Source organism: Aythya marila (genome assembly GCF_965140915.1).
Source record: "Aythya marila genome assembly, chromosome: 11".
NCBI lineage: Eukaryota > Metazoa > Chordata > Aves > Anseriformes > Anatidae > Aythya > Aythya marila.
Window position 1 is genome coordinate 8,762,802 of NC_139052.1, and position 27,447 is coordinate 8,790,248.

A 27,447-nucleotide genomic window follows, 5' to 3' on the forward strand; every position below is an offset into this window, starting at 1 on the left:
ATGTAGTGGTGGTGCAGGAGCAATACAGGACATGGCACACAACAGAACTCTAGCAATCCAGATGCTAGATGGGTTGAAATGGAGATACATTGTCAGGAGTCGCTAACCGTCCTGCATGAGCCACACCCGAAATGGAATTGGCATTCTGAGGCATGGGTTTTAAGGCACTGATTTATTATCATAAAGCATATTTTAAATCTGTATATAAGTAGAGAAGTTGTCCTACATATACTAGTGATATGAGTATATTATGAAGACCTATTTCAACAAAATTTCATTAAGTGCCAATTTAAACTTCTGGGATTATGAGTTCAGTCAGAATAATGCCTGTGTTCTCTGCCTTATGGCTAGCAATTATGCTTTTGAAATGCATTTGGATAATACCTGGGATGCTACAGCAGCCATACTGAAACCTGGAACTCTTTTGCTTCGTCGCTTTGCTTTGCTTAACAGCCAGTTTTTTATGGTAAATCAGTGATAGGAACGACAATTTATGGATGAAGATATGCTAAATAAAACTGTACTGCTTGTAGAGGAGCATACTTTGGCACATACCAGAGTTATAATCAAAATCTCACGTCTGTAAGAACAGCATGAAGGCAGCAAGACAAGATTCAAACTACTTTACATTGATAACTTTTCCTGCAGGGTACTCCAGGGCAGAGCCCATTAAACAAACATCTCCCCAAATAAATGCACAAAATGGCAAAACCTTTAACATCATCACACTCCCATGCAAACTATTTCCATCAGCCTACCATTCTCTTCCAGACGGGGAAATTCCCACTCAGTCAGCAATAAAAAATGCATTCAGTTATCAGTTTACCTACTAATGAGTAGCTTTTAGCATATAGTGCCAATTCAGAGTCAGGTCTGGAACATGAGAGAATACTCCTTAATAATTTAGAAGACTCATTAATCTTATCGCAGAAGATAAGCAAACAGCATTTGGTATCTACTCATATTTCCAAACCAAATAAAGGTACAGCATTTCAGAAGCCTTTAGGATTTATCAGGTGATAAATATTTGCAAAATGTTCTTCTGTGGAATAACTTGTTAGCAGAAAAATTATTCATCTTAGAAAGCCCATATTATTAGAGACTAAACATCAGGAACCTTAGGAAACTTGCACTTCTGATAATTATAACACAAGGTTTGAAAATTATTCAGTGGAGCAGATGCCAGAAGTCTTTACAACTTGGTATGTTAAATAGACAATACGTAGGTCTATTCTGGCTGTGCACAGTACAAAATATAAGCATTCCACAGAGGTTAAGTATGCCCAGAGACAGAACTCACATTTGCTATCAAATACTCAATTTGATATCACAATGCAGAGAAGCAGGCAAGAGGAAAAGGCAGCATATAGACTTGTGCTGGGAACAGACACACAAGTGAAAAAACAGGTTGCCTCAAATTCTGTACTTGGCCACAAGGATGATCCTTGTTCCCACCAGATATTAGTTACAACTGGCAATGCAGTAATTGGCATGAGTATTTTTGGGAAAAGAAGTTATACAACAACTTGGTATAAGTCCTTGTCACTACCCCATCCCCAATTATGGCCAGAACCACAGCATTTATCTAAAAACAAACACCACCACGAAAGGAGAACCCAAACATAATTTGCTTTGTTTTCTTGGTGTTTCCTGCTATGAACTACCTTAACACTCTAGAATCACAGCATCACAAAATGCTTGGGGCTGGAAGGGACCTTTAAAGATGATCTAGTGCAGCCTAGAATTGCTTTTACCTCTGTGCAAACCACCACCAGTAATGAGGACTATCCTACTGAGAGAATTACCTGCTTAGATCTCTAGTCGTATGTGATCCCTTACTTGTTTGTAGAACAATGATATTCTTCCTTCTGTCTTGAAGTCCTCCTAAATAAGATAATTTCCATGCAGAAGTAGATGGATGGAGCACCCACTAGTACCCTGGGGAAGAAAGGAGGTCCCATGTGCTCCTGCTGCCTTCGTCGGGCAGGGCTGGGAACAGCAGATAGGGAGCTGTAGGTGCTCCACTGCATTCACTGCATTTCTTGCTCCATTTAGATTAATTATGTGCTCCAAGTTCCCATGGATCTTAGCATTTTTTTTTCCATGTACTGTATATAGAATCACAGAATATCCTGAGTTGGAAGGGACCCACAAAGATCATCGAGTACAGCTCCTGGCTCCACAGGACCACCCAAAAAATCAAACCACGTGTCCAAGAGCATTGTCTAAACCCTTCTTGAACTCCAGCAGGCTCGGTGCTGTGACCATGTCCCTGTGGAGCCTGTCCCAATGCCCAACCACCCTCTGGGTGCAGAACCTTTCCTTAACCCCCAGCGTGACCCTCCCCTGTCCCAGCTCTATGCCGTTCCCTTGGGTCCTGTCACTGTCCCCAAAGAGCAGAGCTCAGCGCCTGCGCCTCTGCTCCCCTCGTGAGGGAGCTGCAGGCCGCCATGAGGCCTCCCCTCAGCCTGCTCTGCTCGGGGCTGAACACACCAAGGGACCTCACTCAGCTGCTCCTCACAAATCTTGCCCTCCAGACCCTTTGGCATCCTTGTAGCCCTCCTTTGGATGCTCTCTAATAGTTTATATAAAGGACTAAACCAACGGTACTTTCTCTTCGCTATCTACAAAACTAGTAACATCTCCCTTCAACAACTAAATCAATGGGCAGAATTACTTTACTATGTAGGATAAAAATACTTAAGCAGATGTGCTTTAGAGCCTGTGCCTGTTATATTCCTACAGAAAAGAAGGACACAGAACACCATTTTAGTGTAGATCATTCTGAAATGGCAGTAATTAAAGAACATGCAATTTCCTTAATTACAAGCCCCTTCTTTATAAAATGCCCCCTTTAAACAAATCAGTTTATATTATAAGCAGTGAAGCATAGCACAATGCTGCCTTTTCAAAGATAAATGTATCTGACACTTGTTCTTTCCTGAAGTTACCACACTAATATTTACCTTCCACATCAGGCCTATAAACAGCTTGTCATAACACAACCAGGAATTGACTAATCAGGCTATTCGAAAACATTTTGGGGCCACAAGTATGTGTAGGGGAATGTTGCTTAAAGATTACAGAACAGAATAAGTGTGAAATAAAACACGGAAAGGACAATTATGAATTACTTAAAAATAGTTCATACTTTCTATTCCTGTATCAGCTTATCAGACAAATACTGATGGTGGGGGTTTTGTGTGTGTGTGTTTGGTTTGCTTGTATTTGCTTGGTCTTTTTTGATTTTATTTTTTAAAAGGGCTTTCCAAAGTCATTACTCAATTTCTAAACCAGCTTTTTAAAACTTCCACCAATCAAAACATTTGTCAGCATAATGGTGGAACAAAACCCGGGGGACCCAGTCAGCTTCCTTTTCTCTCTTACAAGACAGCACGCTAACAGAAGCGAGGAAGAGCTTGTATAGACTTAGCAGAGCTTTCCAGAAAGGCGTGGGCTTAAAGCAAGGTAATTCAATTATATATACAACCTACCAAACTGCACCTCTCCTATCTCCACTCGTGCTCTTTTCAAACTCTTAGAAGAAAAGGATTGGAATTGCTACATGGCTTTTTTAAGCACATACCTGAATACTGTAACACCTATGGAAAGCAGCATAGCCAAGAAATAACAGCTCTGTAACACACATTGCTACCCCTTAATGCAGCAGAAAAATCAAATGCTGAAGTGTCAAAATACATTGCAGCATGTATGTGTGTAAATGTCTTAACCCTTACACGCAGTGTATCAAAATAAAACAACATTTTCCCAAGAAATTGAAAATATAATGACTGCATCTTTACATTATACTAACAGTATATGGAACCCCTCCTGTAACCAACTGGTTTTGTTTGCTTGTTTGTGCTTTTAACCAACTTGTGCACTGCATGTTCTGTTCAAACAGGACAAGAGGATTAATGAGCAGTAGTGTCTTCTCAAATCTTCTTTTCCAACTACAGTGTATCCACTTAAACCTAACTAATGGAGTCTTTGTCAGGGAGTGTAGAGATACAAGAAGGGGTAATGGTTTTAAACTAAAAAAAAAAAAAAAAAAGGTAGATTTAGATAAGATATAAGGAAGAAATTCTTTATTGTGAGGGTGGTGAGGTATCGGAACAGGCTGCACAGGGAAGCTATGGATGCTCCTTCCCTGGAAGTGTTTAAGGCCAGGCTAGATGGGGCTTTGGACAGCCGGGTATGGTGGGAGGTGTCCCTGCCCATGTCAAGGGGCTGGAATTAGATGGGCTTTGAGGTCCCTTCCAACTCAAACCATTCTGTGAATCTAAATTCAGACCAACTAATTGCGAACAACTGAGCCGTTTCCCACAGCATTCTCCTCAAGAAACTGTCTGCTCATGGCTTGGACTGGTGTACCCGCTTCATTGGGTTAAAAACTGGCTGGATAGCCAGGCCCAAAGAGTCATGGTGAATGGAGTTAAATCCAGTTGGAGACCAGTCACTAGTGGAGTCCCCCAGGGCTCAGTACTGGGGACAGACCTCTTTAATACTTTTATTGCTGATCTGGATCTGATGTTTAGGTGTAGAGCTTAGTGATATGGTTTAGTGGAGGACTGGTTAGTGTTAGGTCAGAGGTTGGACTAGGTGATCTTGGAGGGCTCTTCCAACCTAGGTGATTCTGTAAGAGTCAAGATTTTGCTAGGTCTCATTCTCTGGGGTCTAATACAAACCTGTATCACATAATAGTACCTTTTTCCTATTAATTCCACTATTCTGTGAGGAAACATTTCCATATCATACAAAAATAAACCAATAAAAAATTGTGGGAACACACAAAAGGTCAACGATAAGAATAGTAACTAATATAGTTATAGTTACAAAGTATAGAGATGTTCATTTCCTATAACTCAATATATACTGAATCAAGAATGTAGAGATACCAACTTTGGAAATAAGAAGAAATAAGAAGAAAAAGATTCCAGTGTAAAATGTTTTATTCCTACTACCCTAAACCGGGTAACTATAAAAGGTCATAATCCAATAGGAAGCAACAGGCCAGTATATCCAAAATAATCAAACTCCTCAAAACATGAAATACAAGCTGTCATGCAGCAACTACAAAACTATATTCTATTGACATTTATAATACAGCCTAACTCAAGAGACAAAGCTGGCAACTAAGACATCTGCTCCTTCAATAAACCCTGGATCAACTCCTCAGATATGTTAGCAAAAACCTGATTTAAACTTGCTAAGAAAACACAAACATCATTGGGTTTCCCAGAAAGAATGGCATGATTTTCCTCAGTTCTTGCATTCAGTTCTGCTCAGTTATAGCCATTCTCTCTCCTGAAATAGTAGAAAGCAGAAAGTAATAATCAAATGTGGAAAACAGATCTCTTCATAGGAACTTCAGAAATCAAATGCTGATAATTATCAAGATTCTATACGATTTTTATTTACTGCTGTCTTTAAAACACTTTGTTGCGTCTACAAGAAACCAAGGCATTTCCTAACCTTTCTTTCAGGGATTTCTTTTCCCAATGAGCATCTAAGCCTTCTGATGTCAGTTGCTTCTGCAAACTATTAAGCAGTGGTTCCTTCCAGAGATGGCATTAAATTAACTGCTCTATGAAAAACACTTGCAAGGCTACTCTGCAGTTGCTCTGAGCCACAACATCACTGAGCCCTGCCAGCTGGCACCCCTGACCAGAGGGGCATTTTCCCCTGGGTGCACACTCCCTGCTTCCCACTGGGTCCTTTCATTCTCATGGCAGGATTAGACCAGTGAAACAGGCTGAGGGGCAGACCTGGGCTAGCGAAATCCATTTTTCTATTGAGTTTACAATACGTGGCAGTGGAGCAAGTCTGCTGAAAGCTAGCTTGCATCCCCCTACAGCTCTTCATTTCATATGGTTTGAAAGCTTGCTCATACTGAAGGAACCATTCGGATACCCAGTGCTAAGGAACAGTAACTTCAGGCCTCCCTTCCAGGGAAGCTATGTCTCCCCATGACAGGAACACAAAGCGAGTCCTTGTTTCATTTAAAGTAGAGTCATAAAAATGAAGCACAAATACAAATTTTCCTCTAAAAGCAAACAGACCTTTGGCTAGTTCTTAAACCTTCTGACTTTTCAATGTCATTTTGATTAGGATTGTTTTAAATTTATTTTGATTGAAATACAGCCCAGTTGGCAGTGGTAGAGATGCTTTTCTTTGACAGTCCACAGCTATTTCATAAAGAGTGCTGGATATCCTGCACAGAGTTCAGGAAGGAAGAGCATCAGGCCAGTTCAACATGAAATTCTGTTCATTTAGGTTTTATTTTTCCCTAAGATTGACAGCACAGCTCTTCTTCATACTATTATAGGTTAAAAAATGAAGGCACCACTGGTAACTTTATTGGAAATTGCTTTGCTGAATACAGACTTGCATGCAAACCATTTCAAGGAAGATTTTCACATGCAACTCCTGGCATGCCAAAGAAATGTTCATGTACAGCTGAGTTTGGACCACAGTGGTGTTTTTCCCCCTTTCTTTCAGCAGCTGCACTTAGGTATCTCCTTTATGAAAGGCCACATCCACACAACTGCCTACATGAAATAAAAACTCTCATATATAAGCTGGATGTTCTGAAACAGTTTTAGCCAGTATAAACATGAGCACAGACACAGGGGATGGAAGTCTCAGCAGTCTCTCCAGGAGTGGATATGCCTCCATGTTTAGTACATTGGCTTAAAACAGTTAAGAAAAGCAGCTTGTCAGAAAGGTGATTAAAAGGGACCTTAAAGATTTATCTGGATATATTCAGCTCACACAATACTTTCATCTCAACATGCAATCATTTTTTGCCATACAAAAATTCTTTTTCTACTATTCCTAAGTACCAGAATTTTTGAAAACTGTTGTCTCCAAGGAGAGCATTATGATCAGCTTTCCTGTTCAAAACAGAAATTCCTATCTTCTCTAGCAGCTCCAAAGTAACTAAACCATCCTGAGCTTTCTAGTGTACCTACCTGCCAAAAGAAACACACACACTTCTAAAGGAGGAACAGTAAAAAAACAAGAAGTATTATTTAATGGCAATGAAGTTTGAGTGGGTGAAAAACATTCTTGCTTTTCTTGGAATGAAAATTCTCAAAATGCTTTTTTTAATTAGGCTACTCAGACAAGCTGCATTTACCCATTTATTTTCTTTCACAGATTGTTACCTTTAAAGATCTGTCATCTAGATTCTAGCAAGTTAGAGATGATCTTTGTTAACACTTCAAAGATTTGTATTTGAACAAGTCATAATTACATCATAAGTATGCTATCCCAAATTTTCCAGATCAGTATTTCCTGAAGTTTTATTTATGTCCAAGTCTCAGTCCACAGTAATTTATTTTTGCACATCCCCATCACAAAACTTCTCATTTAAAATCTTACAGACAACACTGACCTAGGCACTTCCTACCACACAATAATGGTTCATATATGCCAGCTCTTTTGTGCTATATATAATTAGCAAATACATATACCATATATACTTACATGGAAGAGTGTACAAGTATGTACCAGAGTGTCTAACATTTCACCTTCCTGGCTTGCATATGTCACAAGGGATTTGTGCAGTTATGAACCTCATTTTTCAAATATAGCACTCTCCTCATCTCAGACACTAAAAGTTTTGGAACAACTTTCCTATTCATAATGGCTCAGAACATTTTGACTATAGACTATGCCTGCAATGCACAGTGTCACAGGTCAGACACTTCAAAGGCTACTAACAGGCTGCTGTGTAACTTACAAAGGTCACAGTGCTTTCAGCTGTCCTCTGGGAAATGCCAGGTTAAGAATGCCAGAAAGCCACTCTTCCAATCAAACTGTAGTAGAAAATAGGGTTCAACATGCACATTTATTGTCCTTGAAAGTTACAGCACAGAAGTTAACTTGCAAAGTGTATGCAGAACACAGCAAATGAGTCATCCCCAAATGGAAGACTTCCATGCTTTCTTATAGAAAGGTGAGAAAGATTATGTACAAGATAATTTTTTCAATGGGCTTTCAGGCCAGCATTTAAATGCTATATTTCAATAGATATTTCCTTCATTAAGTTACTGACAATCTCTATTTTCATTTCCTTTTTTTTTTTTTTTTTTTTTTCTTGAAACAGGGGAAGGCTTTCGGAACTTCCCATGGTTCTTAAGTAATCTATAGCAATGAAGCGACTTATCTCTAGTATTACTGGTTTATAAGTCATTCCTCCAGAGTTATTTTTCCTCCCAAAAAAACCTATCTTAGCATCAAAATTCTCTTAGCATCAAAATTCTAATTCTACACTTCTTCCAGCAAAAAGAGAAAATGATGTGTAAGATATCGGATCTTTTATACTGGAATTTTGTATGGTACTTTGGAACATAGTTTATGGTACAAAACCTTACAAAACCTTGACGTTTTCTACTTTCGAATCTGATGTGCAGCTACTGTATACAGCAATGAAGGCATTAGTATATACCATCTTTGTGTTAAGTTCTGCATTTAAAACAATGTATAGTGTAAGCTACTGCACATACCGGTGGCTTTCTATCTGTAGACACACGCAGGTTCATCTTTGCACCGCTACTCCCATCCTCTCTTGAAGAAAGCACTGAAATCAGATAGGAAATGCTCTGAGGCTCAATTGTTGAGGACAGTTACAGTACCATCACTTAATCACTCAATCTTTCTGTTTTGTTAATCATGTAGCTGAAGAAAAATGATCTGATAGTAATTGTGCATCCCTTTTAATTAGTCCCTGGAAAGAAATGCCAGGAGCCAAGAATGTCCAAATCTTCTGAATAAGTGGAAAAAACTGCACAAAGAATATAAACATTGTCAGTTTATATACACCAACACTTTCTTTTTGATCATGAATCCCTGTTCTGTTCCCCAAGAAAAAAATAATGAAGTTTTACAGAAAGTTGCTTACATGAATATGAATATCAGTGCCTGAGCTAACAAAATCCTCCTAGCCCAGCTTCCCCTTCCAAGCTTTAGCATATTAATCTCTTTTCCTTTTAGCTGCTCCAGGTCTTGCATAACAATGCCACTTCCTGAATTCAAATCTCTACCAATAAACCTTAAGGCTGATTAATACTTTATTAAGCTCTGTGAATATTCCCTTAAGCAGGGCATTCCTTTAAAACCGGGGTGTGCTGTCACAATTCAGCATCATTTTCTTAGCACTTCCAGAGTAAGGAGCAGAAGCATTACTGCAATCAACAACCAAATATCTTCCTGAAACATGGAACCACTACCATTTCAACAGGAGACTTAACAAGCTACCAATGTTCTGTAGAAATTCTCAGCGCTTCATACAGCAACCATCTATTTCTCTGTTAAATATTTGGGCAGGCTCGTAGGGGAATCCTGTACAGGTACCTGGAAAGGTAAACAGCACAATTACCATCCTCTGCCTTTCTGTACAGCATGAAACCACAGGCCTTTCTTAAGAGTGTTTTTTGAATCATCAGTGATTAAACTTTGATGCAAGTGGTTATTCTAGTAAAATATGAAAATAAAAAAGGCATGTGATCTATGAAAGATGCTCAGTTTTGATGTGCATGCTAGGTAGTTCCTTTTGTTACTGGTATTTCTAGTGAGTGTGAGGCTAAAAATAAATGTATAATTACCACGTTTGAGCTCCTGCTTGAGCTTGAGACTCCTACAGAATTTGGAATATCTATGTGTTAGATATTATCTACTATGTGCTACCTGAAGTGTGACTTGCAGGACGGGGAGGACAGCAGCTGATGGCAATGAAAAATGCAGATCGACACAGTCCACAGGAGAACTTCTGACTAAGAGTATATCACAAGGAAGAAAAAAACAAATCGTCTTGAAAGGCAACTACTACAGTGGGGAAAATGTATTGGACTTCAGAAGGTAAAATTTACTTCACAATGAGGTTCATTAAAACATACTATTCGCTGCTAAGATTTTATCATCCACTCAAGATCCATAAAATACCTTTTCTTGAAGGGGCTGGAGAAGAAAAACTGTGTTAATAAGAAAAGATGAACTACAGGTTGCACATTTAACATTTTTGATGCATCTTCATATTAATCCCCAGTGAAAAACACCTACTGACATTGAAGAGGACAAGACAGCGTTCTGCACACTCCAACTGTAAAAAGTTCATTGCACAAGGAACAGTAAACAAGGACTTGAACAAGAAACAAAAGGATACAGCCTTTTAATGTCCCTTGTCTACCATGACACTTTTTACAAGCCACACAGAGCAAAACACGTATTACTCTAACCCCAAATGTACTAGTTAGTTGATGGAGCAAGAGCTCAGTACACTAATAATCCCAGTTGTTTCTCACAGCAAAGGAATGCTGAGGCCTGAGTAGTCCATGGCAAGATGAAATGCCAACAGTGGAAACAGCAGAGCTGGATCCACACCATGCCAATCCAGCCTAATCAGCACTTTCATGAGCAATGAGGGACAAAACCCAAAGTGAGCTTTAAAAATTGGTCTAGAAAGTCATGCAAATGAGGAAACAGCTCTTGGAGCAGTGCAACTTATACTCAGGATCTTGTTACTTACTGTCTCACGCCCTCCTTAAGATACCTCAGCACCTGCTTCACAACTGGGATACAACACCTGCTGCTTGTGTATGGGTGGGAAAAAGGAGAGAATTAGTGGAACCCTTCGCATCCTCATCTTCAGTATCTTTCCACGCACTAGAAGTCTGCAGGCACTGAGGACCCAGGCCTTTAAAATGAACCTCCAAAGCTGAACGAAACACAAGTGAAGAACCTAGAATGACCATTTAGATCTTAAGGTACAGGTATCTAACTAAAACAAAATGGAAGCTTGAAAACAATATTACATAAAATTGCCATTTTTCAGTTCTCTGGGTTATACCATCTGTATTTCCTCATGTCTTAGGATTTCTGTTTCAAAATTTTAATCTGACATTAGGTGAACTGTATGTATGTAGTATTAATACACCAGTGTACAAAAACCATTAAGGACTACAGAGTTTTAGTAGTTTGCAAGGTTACAAAATGTCTTCGCAGATTTTTTTGCTCTGAAATATCCAAAATTTTTCAGCAACAAGCTTACTTTCAAACAATATATTACTGCATATTCAAACCCATGTAAAGCAACATGCTTCTGGACCTTTGCTTTTCTCTTTAAACAATATACAAGCGGGTGAGCCTTCATTGACACAACAACAAAACATTTCTTAAGGTGAAGATTTAAAGTCTAAAGGGAGTGGTGGTAGTGGGAACAGACCAGAATGGGGAGCTGAGGGATAAAAAGAGTGAGTCTATTGGAAATCAAGCTTCCTTCTACCCGCAGAGCTGGGTTTAAAAAAATAATAATAATAATTCCAGTTTCCCAAGAGCTTGTTTCTTGCTCCAAACTGAGATGAATAAAAAAAGTTCTTTTTCAATTAAATTAGATATTCTACAACATTTCTCCATTTTGTGCTTATGTCAAGCAATATCACCACACTTAGCACTTCAAAGTTAGAAATTGCATTAAAATACATTTCACCTCTTTTGGGAAAAAGTAGCTCAGGAAGATTCATGCACTTTTTGAATCATTTTGGTCATGGAACTAACTGCAAAAGCTTCTGGCCACTTTTTCCAAACATGAACAGATTGACTTGTATTTCCACCCAGTTCTTATCTTTATAGCCCAACATTAAAAATTTTCCAGTGACCTCAAGCACTTCCATTTCCTTGTAAATCCCTAAAGAACAATTAACTTCATAAAAGTTCCATCTGAGTAGATACCAGATCCATTACTATGCAATCTACTGGATAACCGATCCATTATTATAAAAGACTTATTTCATTTGCTGTGTGGATATCAAACAACCAAGTTTATTACACAGTTTGTTTTTAAGTATGCATTATTTGCAAAAATTACTCCAAGCTTGTGCCAGAAGTTAGGGTATGTTTTCAGCCATCCTAGTTTATTTAGCATATAGCCAATCTGTAAATCTGTTCGTAAATCAAACAAGAATAACTGATTTACAGATCACACATGCAATAAATTCTCACAGAATTACCTCATTTATTCTACCTACCACCACCACACATAGAGTAAATGTCCCGAGAAAAAAAAAAAAAGCTCATATTTTTCTAACTCAGTCATTTCATTTTTTTTTTCACTTCAATCTGAATACAAAAATAAGTTTTTTCTTATCCTGGCAACAGCTTCTCGCTCATCTACACATAAACCAGTTGGCTTCCATTTTTGAAGATGGGATCTGAGTAGTTCTCTGAACAAAATCCCCAAATCAGCAGGTAGTACCTAAATAAACTGTTTTCTTTCTGGGAGAAGTTTTGTAGCTTAAGACTCCCACAAAAGCATTACAAGTCATTACAAGAGAATGAATTTCAGGTTTTTGTTTGTTCGTTTTCCGGGGGGGAGGGGGAAGGAGGCTTTTTGTTTTTTTTTTTTTTTCTTTTCTTTCCCTGGTACTCCTGATCTGTTTAATTAGAATTTGCTTAACTAATCTCAGTTTGCAATGAGCCATGGTGAAAACAAATTCACCAAGTCCATCTCTGTTCAGCTGAACTTGTGGAAAAATGGAAAATGTCATTTAAAGTCATCAGTATATGGACACGGGACTATAGGGACAAACCCATTTTACACATATGTAACAACCCAGGAAGGAAACAAGAAAAATGGAAAATTACCAAAACACAACTATTGCAATGCATTACGTCTACAGGTATTTACAATCATAGCCTACTTTAATTTGTTAATACATTGTGAATATATTTGGCACATCAAAATGAACCTGCTAAATGAAATCACTAAAAAATCCTGCCTAAATGCTTTGCAGATAAAACTCCTTGTGACAACCTAACAGTAAGTGGACAGACTTGTATTCCGATTCTAATTATTAATGCAAACCCAGCAAGACCAGCCAACCAACCATCAACTCCAACTACTTGAAATACTAAAAAGACAATCAAAATTATCTGAAGGACAGCATAGCTGGAGACAGCACTTGAAGACAGAGAACACAGTCAGTTTATCTAACAACTTTTGGTTTTGTTTCTTATACACAGTAGATAAGTACAAATGTGAAGGTACTCTAACAAGCAGTTTCCTTAGCTCATAAAACCACACATTTTGTCATACTCCTATTGTGTGAAGATAAAGCTCCTAAAATTGTGAATAGTAGCATTATTCTAACCCACCCAAAGCCTAAACAAAAATGAGTTTTCCAGAACTGGAACACCACCTGCAAGATACTTGGAAAACAAATTCTGCTCGCATTTTCCAGCATTAAAAAGCAGTTGTTTTTTCTTGCATTAACACCACTTGGTTATGAAACGATAAATTTAGCCTCTGTGCAAAGAAAGGAGTGAACATAATGGCTCCCTTAAGGCACAACATTGAGGTAGGAGGGATGTTAGCTCAATTTCTTTTTCAAATGCTGTAGAGAAGGATGACAGAAAGAAACAGCTTCCAGTTGTCATGCTTCTCATCTGCCTGGTCTATAGATGGCTTCCCTCCAGATTTCTCTAATAAGCTCTATTACAGCACAACCCTTCACTGTCTTTCTAATATGCATGCTGCAGCCTGTGTGGTCTAGTTAGACTAGTTCACGGGAAGCATTTGGGGTTTTGAATTATTTTTTTTTTAAACCTGGGATAGCAAAAGAAGGTCATTTCATTTAATGAACCCACAGGAATCTCATAATATTTCAAATATTTGTATTTGTGTGTGAAGACAGACATTCGTGCGGGATGTGGTAGGGAAATTTTGGTTTTGTATATTAGTTTATTTTGGGCAAAGGAAGATTGCTAGTTTCCTACCACTGTTTTTGCTAGATTATTTTGCAAAACTGCCTATAGGATTGATTGCCTGTTAAAATTTGAAATTTAACTTGGGGAATTCATGAAACAGAAATAAGACAACACTGTAAGTAGTCAACAGTAAGAATTAACAAAAGGGGAAATAAATCTGCATTGTTTACGGATAGAAAAGTCACAAATAAACCCCACTGGTATATTTCAATAGAAGAGCGACCTTTAGAGAAACAGACTGCATTCAAATATACGGGGAAGGAGGAGGAAAAACAGGAAGCGGCATAAATAAAGGGCAGAGGAATGAACAGAATGAGGATTGATTGGGTAACACAGCTAATGCAAAGTGGACCATCTTGGGAAGATCTGATCTTGCATGCTACAAATTCTTCAGCAGAGGACAGATAAAAACAGTCCAAAACTTGAAATTCAAAGCATGCTGTTTCACTAGGCAGAAAGATTGCAAGTAACTTAGTTTTAAACACATCCTAGATTTCAAAACAAATGCCATGTTTAGCGTACAAATGTTTTCTTGTATTTTTAAGCAATAAATTACTGGCCTAAGGTCTCCAACTTTTTCTCTTAATCCAGATAAAAGCTTCAGAGATGTGCATCACCGGACAGTACAGGTAAACAGTATTTTCTCCTGTGGCAGACTCAACCTAGAACATTTTCATCTCCCCCCCAGCCCTCCCAAACCCTGCTGCTGCTGCTCCACGGATTTGCTGTTCCTTTGGGCCCGCTAACACAAGCGATTGTGAGGTGAAGTTGTAAAATGGGCTGTTTAAACACCTTTGAACTTATTCTGTCCCTACTCCAAGGCTCCCCATCCCAGGTACTAAACCCACGACGTTTCAATGACCTGCTCTCCACTGTAGCCCTATGAATTTATTTCAGCACAAACGAGTAGGGTAACAAATTGCAATACGCTGATAGGAATGCCAAAGCGGTTTAGGAAACTAAAACAACATATCCCTAACTCATTCTCACCATCACTCGGCCGCCTTTGTGGTGCTGACCACCTCCTGTAGGGCTACAATTTTAACTGATTTGGGTAAATAGTAACTGAGCAAAAAAAAAGCACCACACCCCTTGTCCCTAGCTTTTCTCAGATCCATTTCTTGACAGCTATACCAACAGGCATGCTAGCATGGAGTAAAACCAAGAGACTAGGGGCAGGAGTGTGGGGCAGCTGCTTAAGATGGCTTAGGCAATGCCTCTGCCAAAGCACTAACTGGAGACTGATGGTGCGGATTCAGGTTACAATTAAAGGATTACACAGCGAGCTATGGCCAAAAAGGATGCTGCCACTTCCTTCTCACCTGGCCCTGAAGCAAGTTCTCACACCTTCTCACATGCTTCGCTCCTAGTACTCATCTGACTAGCATAAGATCTTTCAGAGAGCAAAAGAAATGTAAACTAATAAAGAAAAATCCATCGTAGTTGAGCAGAATCAGCAGCTTACCTTTACTGACAGGGATTCTGCACAGGTCTCTGCCCCCACCACGTTCATGGCGCCCAGGTCTGATTCCTTCCTTTGTGCTGGTTCCAGTGCTTACGAGCAGGACTCCTCACTGAGTTACCAACTTACTGCTAAAACCTTTGCTTCTTCACTGGATGAACTTTCTGTTCCTTTAGCAAGTCGAATTGAGTTCAGTGGAGTGCCCACAGGTGACGGTGAGAAGCAGAAGCATACAGCTGGGGAGAGGAGGGAAGATGGAAGGAAGAATTAATTTCTGGATTAATTTAGGCACTGTTTCATGCTACAGCTGAAAAAGGAAAGGAAATAAAATCTATAAAGAGAAAAGTACTGCTGCAGGGTAATTAAGACCTAGGAGTAAACATGCCAAATGGTGTTTGCCACATGACAACAAACAAATGTGAATCAGAATGTGAATCAGTACTTGAGCAGAGGAAGGAATGTTTTCTCTGCCATTCAGGAAGCACTTCAATTGTTTCAAAAAGGTGTGAGTCATTAACTCTCGCATGTATAAGTGAGACATCCAAAGCTATAAATACCTGACATACTTCAAGGGCTCTTTGGAATGGAACAATGGAAATCTATATGCACTTTTTCAAAATTACAGAAGCGTGAAAGCCATGCATCATTTCACAGATTTTGATTTGTTGTCTTTAGGCTCTTCTGAATTGGATTACCCAAGCATGAAGAGCTATAACCTTCAAAGGACCTGTTTCCTTCCTTCTGACACTAAGGATAGCTAAGCAGCTATCCAAACGTGAGAGGCGCACAGAACTTGATCGTATGCTAATTCCATGCAACATTTTTGTATGTCTGAATTCACAGCTTATCACAGCCATTAAGTGAAGGTACCTTTCCAAGAGCATCCATGAATCTCACTGGCAACAGCTAGCATCATAAAAACAATCCTCCTCCTCATTCTCTTTGATTTCATGTCTGCTTATTGCAGCTCAGCACCAAGGCAGTATGTGAGTTTTACTTACCTGCACCATTGATTTTTATGACAACTGGAAGATTCTCTGGGCTATAACACACTCACACTCTTCTTGATCTGTTTCTACCTCCTAACAGAGTTTATTCCTTTTAAATACAGCTTAAAAGGCTGGTCTGACATCAGCATAGGGAGTTTTCATTCTCATGTTAAAACCACTACCATATCACAGCATATCAGTGCATTAGGGTCATCGAGACCTGGCAAAGGGCATGGTTCCAAATCTAGGTGCAGCTAGCCTGAAGCCAAATATTGCTGTAATAAAGTATAGACCCTATTCCTTCAGATATGCAGCTTTAATGTTTTCCCCTATGAAAGTCACCTAGTTGGGATGCCATTTGATTCCTCTACAACACTTCTAGAGAAAAGTATGTTTTCTCCACATACTGAGTTTTTCAAAATAATTGTTGCAACACCTTCTACATTTGCTAAAAGAGACTCCAAAGGATGCTGGTGGACTACCCAATATCTTGCTACAGGTATCTTGCGGAAGAGGATACATAAGATACCTTCAGTGTTCAGGCTAACCCCGGTGTACATTACTCTGGTGAGACTGTCAAACTCCTAGGAAAAGTGATTGCAGAACAGGAAGAGGGGGGAAAAAGGGGGCTTAAGAGCTTGGACAGGCATTGGGACTCCTGCATCTACCCCAACCTCAGCTCTTAGGATACAAATGCACAAAAGCAACACAAAAACTATGCATGGCTATGTGTAAGCATATGGAAATTTTGATTTTTATCAGACAATTAATTATACTTTTATTAAGTATTGATGTATTAATTATACATCAGTGATATCCTTTCTTAATTCAGACTTCTCTAAAAATTCTTATTTATAAAATTCCTTAAAACTATATTTATTTTCCTTAATAAATAGACTTATGCAATAAATATTTTATGAAAAACCTTCCCCCTCTACGTCTATTTATTTTGTCTTCAGAGATTGATTAGATATCAGTGTAAGCTAGAACCATATGAATTGATTTGTACAGTCTTTGTGCTTTTGATGGAAGAGGTTTTCAAATGTAAAAGCCTGACTGTCCAGACTAACACTGCATTTAAAGCACTGTAGTCATCGCACACAGGAGCACAGCAGAGTATAAGGAAATTCCCCTTCCTTTGCTAACAAATTGCACTAAGATCTCACTCAGTGCAGGCTCCAGTATTCTCAGAAAGTGAGAGACTTTCCACATGCTTGGTTAAAAAAAAAAAAAAAAAAAAAAGTCAGTTTTAAAAACCTAGCAAGCTGAAACATAAATATTCAAACTTACTGCTTCAGAGCCAGTAACTCAAGCAACATTGCCAAGTTCATCACTGAAAGTTTCTGCAGCTAGAGCTGCCCAAACTGCAATGCAATAACACAAAGAACCTTGCAACTACAGCTGGGTTATCTATTCCAGTGATGTATTTGTACAGAGCCACCAGGATAATGCTAACAATTTGTTCAAGTACAAAATGTTTAGAGAACATTCAACTAGCCTCTACTTTGCCATTTATGAATCCTACCTTGCCTACCAGCTCTGGAAGCTGAACTAACTGGTACTGTACTGAGACCTGATGTAGATTCCTTTGCAAAGGTGTCAGAAGGACAGTAAGGCTGCTGCCGTGAAGCCAAGAGCTAAATTTGCTGCACATTTCATACAGCAGTTCTCTAATGTGGCACCAATAAGAAAAAAGTTAGTTTGCCTCACTTTCAAGAATCTCAGGTAATGGTAGGGCTTTCCACACTGGAATCACAAATCACTTAACGCTGTGCAATTTAGAAAGAATCCAGAGGATGCAGGTTTTCCACAGCAGTGCCCCAGCAGGCTGCAGAGCCAACTAGCAATCTCCTACCATCTCCTCAAATGCACATCTTGGACTAAAACGCACGAAATGGAAAAATTAAACAAGCAATGAACCACTCATACACGTAGAAGCTCATCTAAATGTCTAAAAACCTCTTAAGAAGCCTCATTGAAATGATGTCAACACACTGAAGCAATTCTCGGAACAAACAGCTCCCAAACCTGTTACTGCGCTGTGCCGTCCCTCCTGCCTCCCTCTGGTGAGGCTGCGTTTATCATCTTCAGCTCACTTTCACACACACGGGAGAATCTGTTTACCAACTAATAAGCGCAAATTAGACACACATCAAATTGAAGTGACCTCACCCAGGTGAATGCTACAAATCCCCCTGCCTTCACCAGTGCGTTCTTAAGAGCTAGCTTCACATTTTCTTACCATTAAGAACTGGCCTGCTTTATTCCAACAACCATCCGAACCGGACACAGCTTGCAGCCCTATCATTACATCTGCTTCCACCCTTTCAAATGGAATGCTTAATGGGTGAGGTTTTTCTAAAAGATGATTTTTGAGTCATGGATGGAGCAGGAACTGCCTCACTGTCCATACAGGGCTTGCCCACAACAAAACAGCTTGCTCCCAGAGACCAAAGAAATGTCAGCTGGATGTAAACCAACCCCAGAGAGCAACTGCAGAGAGAGCCAGCCTTCTCCTTCCTATTATTTTCATATTTCTCCTGCAGAGAATTTGTGATTTTTGCTTTAAGAAAGGATGATAAGTGTTCTCTTAAAGGGTATGTCTTGATCAGCTGGGGAAGCGTGGGCCTTACCTGCCTTTCCACCACAAAACCCAGCAACTTTTAAAGTGCTACTGTACAAACCATACTCGGAACTGAGCTATTTCTAGCGAGCTATTGCCCAGTCAACTTCATTTTCCAAATTTATTTTTGATTACGTTTAATAGCATGCAAAACCCCTGATTTTACAAGGAAATTACTCGACTTGAGTGTAACTATAACCACGCAACCAGGATAAGTACTTCTATGAGTCAGACCTGCACAAATTTTCCTGTTTTTCAGTTTTTTGAATGATCGCTTTAGAACCAAAAGTGTAATACTTATGCAGTACACAGTTGTTAGTCCAATCTGTTCCATTACAAAGAAAATACTAAAATTTGAGTCTTTGAAACTCACTTAACAAATCATCCAAACCAGTATTTTGTTGTAATTGCAAACCTTAAAGAAACAGAAAAACAGAGCTCCTAGAAAAAAAAGCTGATTAAAAGTAAGTTAAAACATATTAAGCGATAAACAGAACACCAGAAAACTCATTGTGAGATGCCAAATCTCACAATGTATAAGCATTCCAGTGAAGTGGAGAGATAGATGTGAAATTAATTTTGCATTTATGTACTTGATTTTGCTACCAACAGTATTTTAGCAACTGGCTTCTGTTTGGGCTTTGCCCATCTTGCTCAGGGCCTCATCCAGTCATGTTCTGAGCATCTCCACAGACAGAAGTGCCACTACTTTCCTCCAGGGAACCCTGTTCCAACATCCAAGCATCATCACAATGAAGCCTTTTCCCCTTGTATTGCAGCAAGCTAATTTCTCCCTTGTTTACACTATGTTTGTTACTTCTTGTGCTCTCAATTCCTGAACAGCTTGACTTCATCTTCTCTACAACCTCCCACGAAGGAGCTGTGGACAGAGGCAAGATCCCGCTTCCACCTTCTCTTTGGCAGGTTGAGACAGAGTCTGGCAGCTTCCATCCTGCAAAGCAGAGCCCGGATGCAGGTGCGACACGATCCAGGCCTGGTCTGAGTGCCAAAACAGGAGGCCAAACGCTCCTGGCTCCCTACTGCTACCAGAGATTAACTGGGAATGCTGTCTCCTTGAGCATAACACTGCTGAAGACAGTTATTTATTATATAATATTATTTTACTATTAAATCATAACTCACTCTCCGAAGTTTTATGAGCACATAATTAGGGCTAGTTAGAAACTAGCCTTGCCTTTCAAACTTAACTTGTGTCCCCCAGGCTCGTTGGGTATGCATTACAGGCGTTACAACAAGGGTCTGGTACATCTAGCACAGCCCACACACACCGCTGTTGCAGTCTCCGTACAAACAAATCCAGACACCATACTATAGGTTTGGTTATGCTTTATGTACTCCCAGTTTTGCAGCCATTTGCACAACACTGGTCTTCTCAGCATTCAGCAAAGGTGCAAGGATTACTTGCAGAAGCTAGCCACAGTTTTGTCTGAAAGAGGTAGGGGTGAACCTAAGACAGGTCGTACCTGAGAACTATTAAGCTGCCTGGGCAGAAAGAAAGGCACGACAGCATTCTTCCTGTGGGAACATACATGAATTTGACGTGCATTGATGGCAGTGCAAAAAAAAAAAAAGGCTTTTTGTCCATGGGGACAGCCCCAAACAAGAGGCAGTATCACCTGGTAGTTCAGTTTATGCAGGACGAGCATAGCATCAAACAGCAGCAGCGCACCAGTTGCTGTTCACACAGTCCAAAGACTTCTTTCTTCAAGAAGTGAGTTTGTAGATTTCCCTGCTGCACCTGCAAATTGCATTCCCACATTCCCAGTCACCTGAAGGGTGAAACTTACACATCACTTAGGAACAGGCTGAAGGCAGCAGGCAAGAAGCAAAGACTTGCTCTTGTCAGATCAGTGATGTAACAAGCTACTGCCTCTCAGCAAGAAGATGGTGAATGACTCTACAAACTCATTGCAGTGCAAAGTAAAGCCAGTTAGGTTTACAACGTTTAAATCACTAACAGTGATGTCAACTCATCTGCTTCATTCCATACTCAAAGTGACTAAGAGGTACTGCAGCTCATTTCTGCGTCCAAATAGGAGTTGGACTTGAAGGTCCTATGTGTCCCTTCAAACTTGGGACAGTCTATGATCTAAAACACACGGGCATCAACCTGCTGATGATATTCCTTTCCTGTGCTCGAGTAGGGCCTAAGAAGCTTGCCTGTCTGCACCCACAGACAGCAGAACCAAACTGAGAGTGGCTGGAAAGAGTAAGAGCTTCATAAATATCCAAACCAAAAATCAAAGTCCACATCTATTACATATTATGGAAAAAAAAAAAAAAAAAAAAACACCTTTCTTGGCCACCCTTTACCTTCAGGTAGGAAATGGCCTCATTTTTAGAAATAGCAGGGATAATGAGACACACACAGTGGTCAGCAAGAGCCGCCACAGACAAGTAAGATTTTTGGGAACACATCAGTGCCTCAGGCGCTCAGCTTTACCCCATTCCGTTTTCTCTTTGATCTCAGCAAATTATTCATCTTATTAGTTCAAGCTTTTATCTTTTGATCAAGCTTTTGTAATCTGTAATTTGGAAATGAGTTTCTTAGAGGGACAAGTGCTGCCAGATGGTAACCCATATCAGATCAACCCCAACAAAGCAATATCAGCTTAGGACAAGTTACAGCCAAAGTTGGAGCTTCAGAGTGTACGTGCAAAGTATTATTTTCTAAAAACCACAGTGTTGACATTACAAGGGAAGAAAAGCAAGGAAAGATCATATCTTCTGAGCCCTTGATCAAATTACTTCATATTTCACCCACTAAACCTAGCTCCTGGTCCCATAAGAGACAGCAATCTGAGACAGAACAAGCTTGTGGATTTTAGAGCATTAAGGGAGAAAAGGGAAGTAACTACAACACTGCAACTAAATCTCCAGAGGATGTAGAAGCATTCAAAGATGTTTTAAATAACTTCATGATATTACTGTAAGTAACTTCATGGAAATTTCCAGATATAAAATAGGCATCAATATGAAATTATCTATGATCCAAGTAGGACAGACAAACTGGAGCACAGAACTACATAGTGCCTGCAACTTCCTGAGGTTTCACTCCAACTTTTTTCAAAGTAACTGTTAAAGATATTAGATGCCAGTATTTCTAAGATGTTATCTGATAATTCTTAATTTACCCTAGCTTCTTGTCTTTGAAGCAATTCAGTTTCAGTCTCAGTGTCTAATTTCCATTTTACACATCTTATAATTGTGTTTGTCCTTTTGTCCTTTAATGCTGACTTCTAAAAGATTCCCATCATTAACACATCTACAAAGAGCAAGCAAACTTGCTTCTTTTCTAGGTCCTTTAGTTGAGATATAATTTTTAATTATTTTTCCTACATGCTTTGAAAAGTTGGAAATTGCTTTAAATGGTTCTTTTACCACAAGTCGTGGGCTTGGACTCCTCTGTGTTCTGGAAGGGATGTATGCTCTGCAGAAGCTTCGGATCCTTAACCTGTTAACTAACTGGATGCACGACCTCCTGCTCACTTCATCTTCTGGCAGGTCCTGGCTATTTTTGGCCTTACTTTAATTGTTCAAACTTCCCTTGGCATATTTGGAAACCATTCCTCTCAGCGCAAAAATCTTACATGGGGATTCTGGAATTCCTTACTAAGATCTCTAAACATTTTACTTCAGCCCGTTTACTTTTTCCCCCACTTCTTAAATTTATTTTTCCCTTCTTACTTTCTTCATATGCAATACATGGTCCTTTCTATCTTACAAAATGGAAACTAACACTTTTTAACCTGCAAAACTAAAATCCTAAGATACAAAAAAGAAAAATATAACTCAACACGAACTGAGCTGTGCCTATTTCATGATGCAGACTCTTTTCTGCATATGAAAGTATAAATAGTATCCACAGCTGTGAAATTTATCCTTGGTCATTAAATGTCTGCACAATCTTACAATTTCTAAAAGCGTCTGCATTGCCTACCAATGTGCTGCATTAATATAAACAGCACATGAACAGCCAGAGAGGGTTTAAAACAGAAGCCCTAAGCAGCAGTTAACTGAACTTGAAAGAGTCACCTTCAGATTCAAAAAGAACCATGAGCTTGCAACTGCTTTGCAGTTGATAATTTTGCCAAGAACACTTTCTAATGTTTTCATCCCACAATCCCGAATTCCTGGTTTATACGTCGTGAGAATAACAAGAGCTTGTTTGAAAAGCATGGAGCCAAACCACCTCCTGCGTGCTCTGACTCTTCAGGGTGCTTCTCTACTGGAAATACTCGGCGTCCTGTAGAAAGTTCGAGAATTGTCTCCTTTGCCCAAAGCACCCACCGCCCTCCTGGTGGAAGGGATGAGGGAACAATAACCTGGAAAGCCTGCCAGATCCCAGCACAGCATCAGCCTAACATCTGGGCACAGCAGCACAACTGACCAAGTTTGGCATTTATGCTGGATTACCAAAACCAACCCAAAACACACAACGTGCTTGCAGCACTGCCGAGGAACAAGCAGAACGGAAGCAAGCTGTGTATTGTATCTTATCTCCATTTTAAGAATCAGCAAATTTGTTAACCTCTTTGTCTCTCAGTTTCCAAGGTTACAAGAGAGGCACGACAAAGGCAGGAAGAAAACCTAGATATCTTCTGGCTTCCAAGTTTTTTTTCTTTTGCTGTTCAGCCATCTTATCTTCCCAAATTGCAGGCTTTACTCTTAAGAGTAATTGATATGCTTAAATAACTGTGCAGTCTGTTTTGCTTTTTTGTCTTTTTTGTTGTTGTTTTCTTTTTTTTTTTTTTTTTGAGGGGGGCGTGTGATTCTAATCAGCTTTCCTTCTCACAAATTTGGAGGATTGTTTGGTGATTAAATCTGATCACTTTTTGTTTAAATCTACTTGGAAATAATCAAGGAAACAATACCCCCACCAGTTCTAGCTGAGGAAAGGACACGTACCTATAAAACAAAGTTAAACCAAACTATTTTCAAAGCTATTTAAGTGATGGGAGACAAGACAGGAAACCACATTTGAAGTGTAAATCAAACCCATTGTTTCGTTACATTGCTGAAAAAATCTTTCAAAAACTCCCTCCCCCCCACCCGAATTTCTTTGTTCACAAGAGGAAGCATGCAGGAGCATGAAAATAAAGTGATGTCCCTCCTCTGCAGAGGAGTAATGAAGTCTCCTCCCCCTTCCAAAGGGGATCACAGTTTGCCAGCTCTTTGGCAGCCACTGCAGTATTTAAAATAGAAATGAATCCCAAAATGTGATTTGGCAAACAGCTGCTGAAATACTCACTAAGTCTGTTTTCCATCTTTTCCATTTCCTTTCGACCCTCTTAGTGTCACCTAGAAAAGCTTTCAGACCCCTCATAGAGGAGCCACACGCGCAGCTGGACAAAGAGCCCCGAGCACGTGAACTTTCACACAAATGCAACAGATGAATCAGACAGACCTGGCTTTGTGTGGCCACTGCCCAGACGAGGCGACAGCTCCTACAGCTGTTCTTAGGCTGACGCACGGTTTGAGTTTTGAGGCAGACACCCCTTGTGCTTTCCCAGACCCAAAGGAGTCGGCTGGTTTCTCCCCGTCCATTTGTCACCAGTAAAGAGCAGACACCGTTGCAGTTTGGTAGCTGGTTCCATCAGTTTCCTGGCACACACAGGCAGCGCTAAGGTTTCCACAACACTATACATTTGCAGTTGCACTAAGGTGAATCGTATGATCGAGGGCACCCCGTATTTTGAAGATATTTTACAGAGAGCGTACGCTGCTGCATTGACAGAAAATACAAGGGCAAGAGACAGCTGATGAATCAAAGACATGAACCCTGCACAGGGACATCCAAGTGCACTGCCAGACCCAGGCACGCTAGCTGGAGCCAGTTGGCAACAAACTCCTCCCCAAACTATTGTTTTTGAAAATATTATTTAATACGAAACACGACTTGGCGCAGGGTGGGAGCACCGAGCCAGCTGTCACAGATGTTTGAAGCAACAACAGAAAGCACATTTTGTGAATGTAAGTAGGAAACCGGTGGCAAGGAAAAGCCTCCAGTTGAGCTGTTAGCAGAGGAACAGATCGTGTGACAGTTATAACCTCTGCTTCAGTGGACTTAAATCGTTGAAACCCCTGACTTCTCACCAGGAAACACTGTATACACGTTAAGCCATCTTAAGCATTCACCAAATAAAAGCAGTTAGGTGTTTCTGAATCATTGGAATATAAGCTCCAACGTTCAACCAGCACGCTGCTGCTGCTTCTACTAGCTCCAATTTCTAATACTGGCAAAATATCTTCAATATGTTTACGCAAAATTATCAAGCTGCCAGAACAATATCCTGTTCAATATTCTGCAACACACCTCAAGAAAATTTCTGGATCAGTATTTTTCCCTCATTCAAAGAGTAGAGGAACTTCTCAAGCGGTGGTTTAACAGCGGTTAGAGAACACGCAGAACCACAGTTCTGTACGTTTTCAGTTTTAGAAGTTTTATAACCCAGTACAAGACCCAGCAGTGATTTCTGCCTCGCCACCAATCCAACAGTTCAACAGCAGCATCCGGAAGACCTCGCGACTGATTTTACAGCTCACTGGGCCGTGCGGTGTTTGTAAGCCGCTGACCCCAAACCGTGGGGAAGTGCAAGAGCCTCCTCAGTGGAAGGGAGACTTACAGATTGCTGGACAATTGAAACTGATTTGAAAACCGAGGCCGGCCTGCCAGCTTTTTCTAAAAGACCTTTAAAACCCTCAGTGAGTCACATTAGCCCACACAAGCAAACCAGCACATTGTTCCCATTTCCCCTCCCTCCAAACTCATCGCGCGCTCTCAGTACAATACTACTGTACAAGTAATTAAGCACTTGCCAAAAGCTACCACCAAGCCCTAATCACAGCAGGACAGCTCTGCATATTTTCAAATCAAACAAAAACTAAACCAGGCTGCTATAAAACAGCCAGTACTGCAGATTAAGAAATAAATCTGTGATAAAGCACAAACCAGATTAGAGTGCTGCAGAAAGAGTCTCATTTCCTTGCTACAAGACAGGAATGACTGTTCGTGGCACACATACAGCTGCTATGCACAACAAGTTACAAAACGCATCGACTCATTTCACCAAATTCTTTTAATGAAGACCACTCAATGCTGCAGACACCTTAATGGTACTTTCCACTCTCGCCCTTTTCACTGCTATTCCCAACTCATCCAGCTCCACAAGTGAGAGTGTTTGCACTGTCCAAGCTTTTGTCACAGTCAGCATTCTGTTTAGAGTAAGAACATTGTGCCCTATTTTATATCTTCACTACATTTTACAGAATTCAGAAATCATGTTTTTAGACTGAAAGGTTTCTGTCAGTCATTCTCATCTTATCTTTAGTCACGATCTGACAATACCAGAAGACTTGAGTGCATTTTATTGTCTTGCAGAGTCTGCCTCACGAATCTTGAGGTCACTGATGAAACTTTGGAAACGTTTCCTTACTTGAAAAGTACTTACTCAGACAGTGACTTGGAGATTAAAGGTGGAGATTAAAGGAAATGCACCAACCTTTTCACTCTGGTTATTCTCCTTCTACCGTAAAATGGAATTTTCTGATCAGGTCTGAAAAGCAAGCAACAAACTAAGCATCGTCCCAGCTCCCAACTTTTTCCTGCTGTTGAACAATACAGAAATTAATTCCAAAGATTACTCCCAGCTCACGTGCTAGCTTTCAGGCATGAGAAAAGTAAATACTAATCAGCAGGTCTGACTGCAAGCTTCTGATATGCAGGGTAGCTCTTCCAGCTCACGGACAGACATACTTAACTAGCAAAACCTATTGTTGCTCTGAACAGAGAACACCACGTGATGCAGCACACTTTTAGACAGCAAGTAAAGCAAGAAAGATGATAATATGAGTCACAAACAGCCAAACACAGCAGTGCCGGGATATGCCTCTAGAAATAATTTTTGTGATATAAACCCATAAATCTTACCATTTGAGCTAAAGGCTTAAACCTCTCACAAAAGAAGCAGGAGCAGCCTAGCTGCTAGGATTAAAATACATATCCATACTGTGTTATGGCAACCAGAAAAATATTTAGTGTAGCTTGCTGTTTCCAAAGGGCTAGGCAGCGAAGTGAGTAAGACCCTGAGAGTGTTCTGGGTCCTCTTTTGAACTTTGGAATAATTGACTTTAGGCAAGCTTTTCATTTTCTTACTTGTTAAATTAGTGAATGATGGAGCTGTTGCTTATTGCAGAGGGCTTTTCTTGAGATGATTTCTAAAGCTATTTCCTCCAGTTGTCTACCTGCTTCCAGTGCATGGACAGAGGGGATGCTCACAAACTGCTTCCTAAGCCAGTAAAACATCTTCAGGTAAACCCAAACAAACTTCTGCTCAGAGATGGGAACTTCAGTCACACTCCCCAGTGAAACAGTAGGCCAACATGCTGCTATGAGGAGTTTTTAAATCACTGTTTACTTCTACTGTGGTACTCTGCAGAGAAAAGCAGACTTATCCTGAAATAGGAATCGAACTGGAGATTTAACTCTACTCCCTAAAACAGCATTAACAGCTGGATTAACAAAAGCATGTTTATGTAAGATATAGATATGTGTGTCAAAGCTGAGCTCAGATACACAATTCTCA

General features: G+C 39.9%; 1 protein-coding gene across 8 annotated transcripts in view; it reads right to left on the bottom strand.

The window, feature by feature from the left end:
- Window positions 1–27,447, bottom strand: part of PEAK1 (pseudopodium enriched atypical kinase 1) — a 118,138-nt gene that overhangs the window by 80,674 nt on the left and 10,017 nt on the right. For 4 of the 8 annotated variants that reach the window (XM_082769515.1, XM_082769521.1, XM_082769514.1 and 1 more), the window contains exons 2-3: window positions 15,233–15,465; window positions 8,514–8,587 (exon numbers count right to left, since the gene is read on the bottom strand). The gene's annotated coding sequence lies outside the window, so the exon portion shown is untranslated. Of the gene's footprint in view, window positions 1–8,513; window positions 8,588–9,264; window positions 9,361–15,232; window positions 15,466–24,269; window positions 24,378–27,447 lie in introns of those variants that run through there. The other 4 variants (XM_082769518.1, XM_082769517.1, XM_082769516.1 and 1 more) reach the window with 3 other exon arrangements.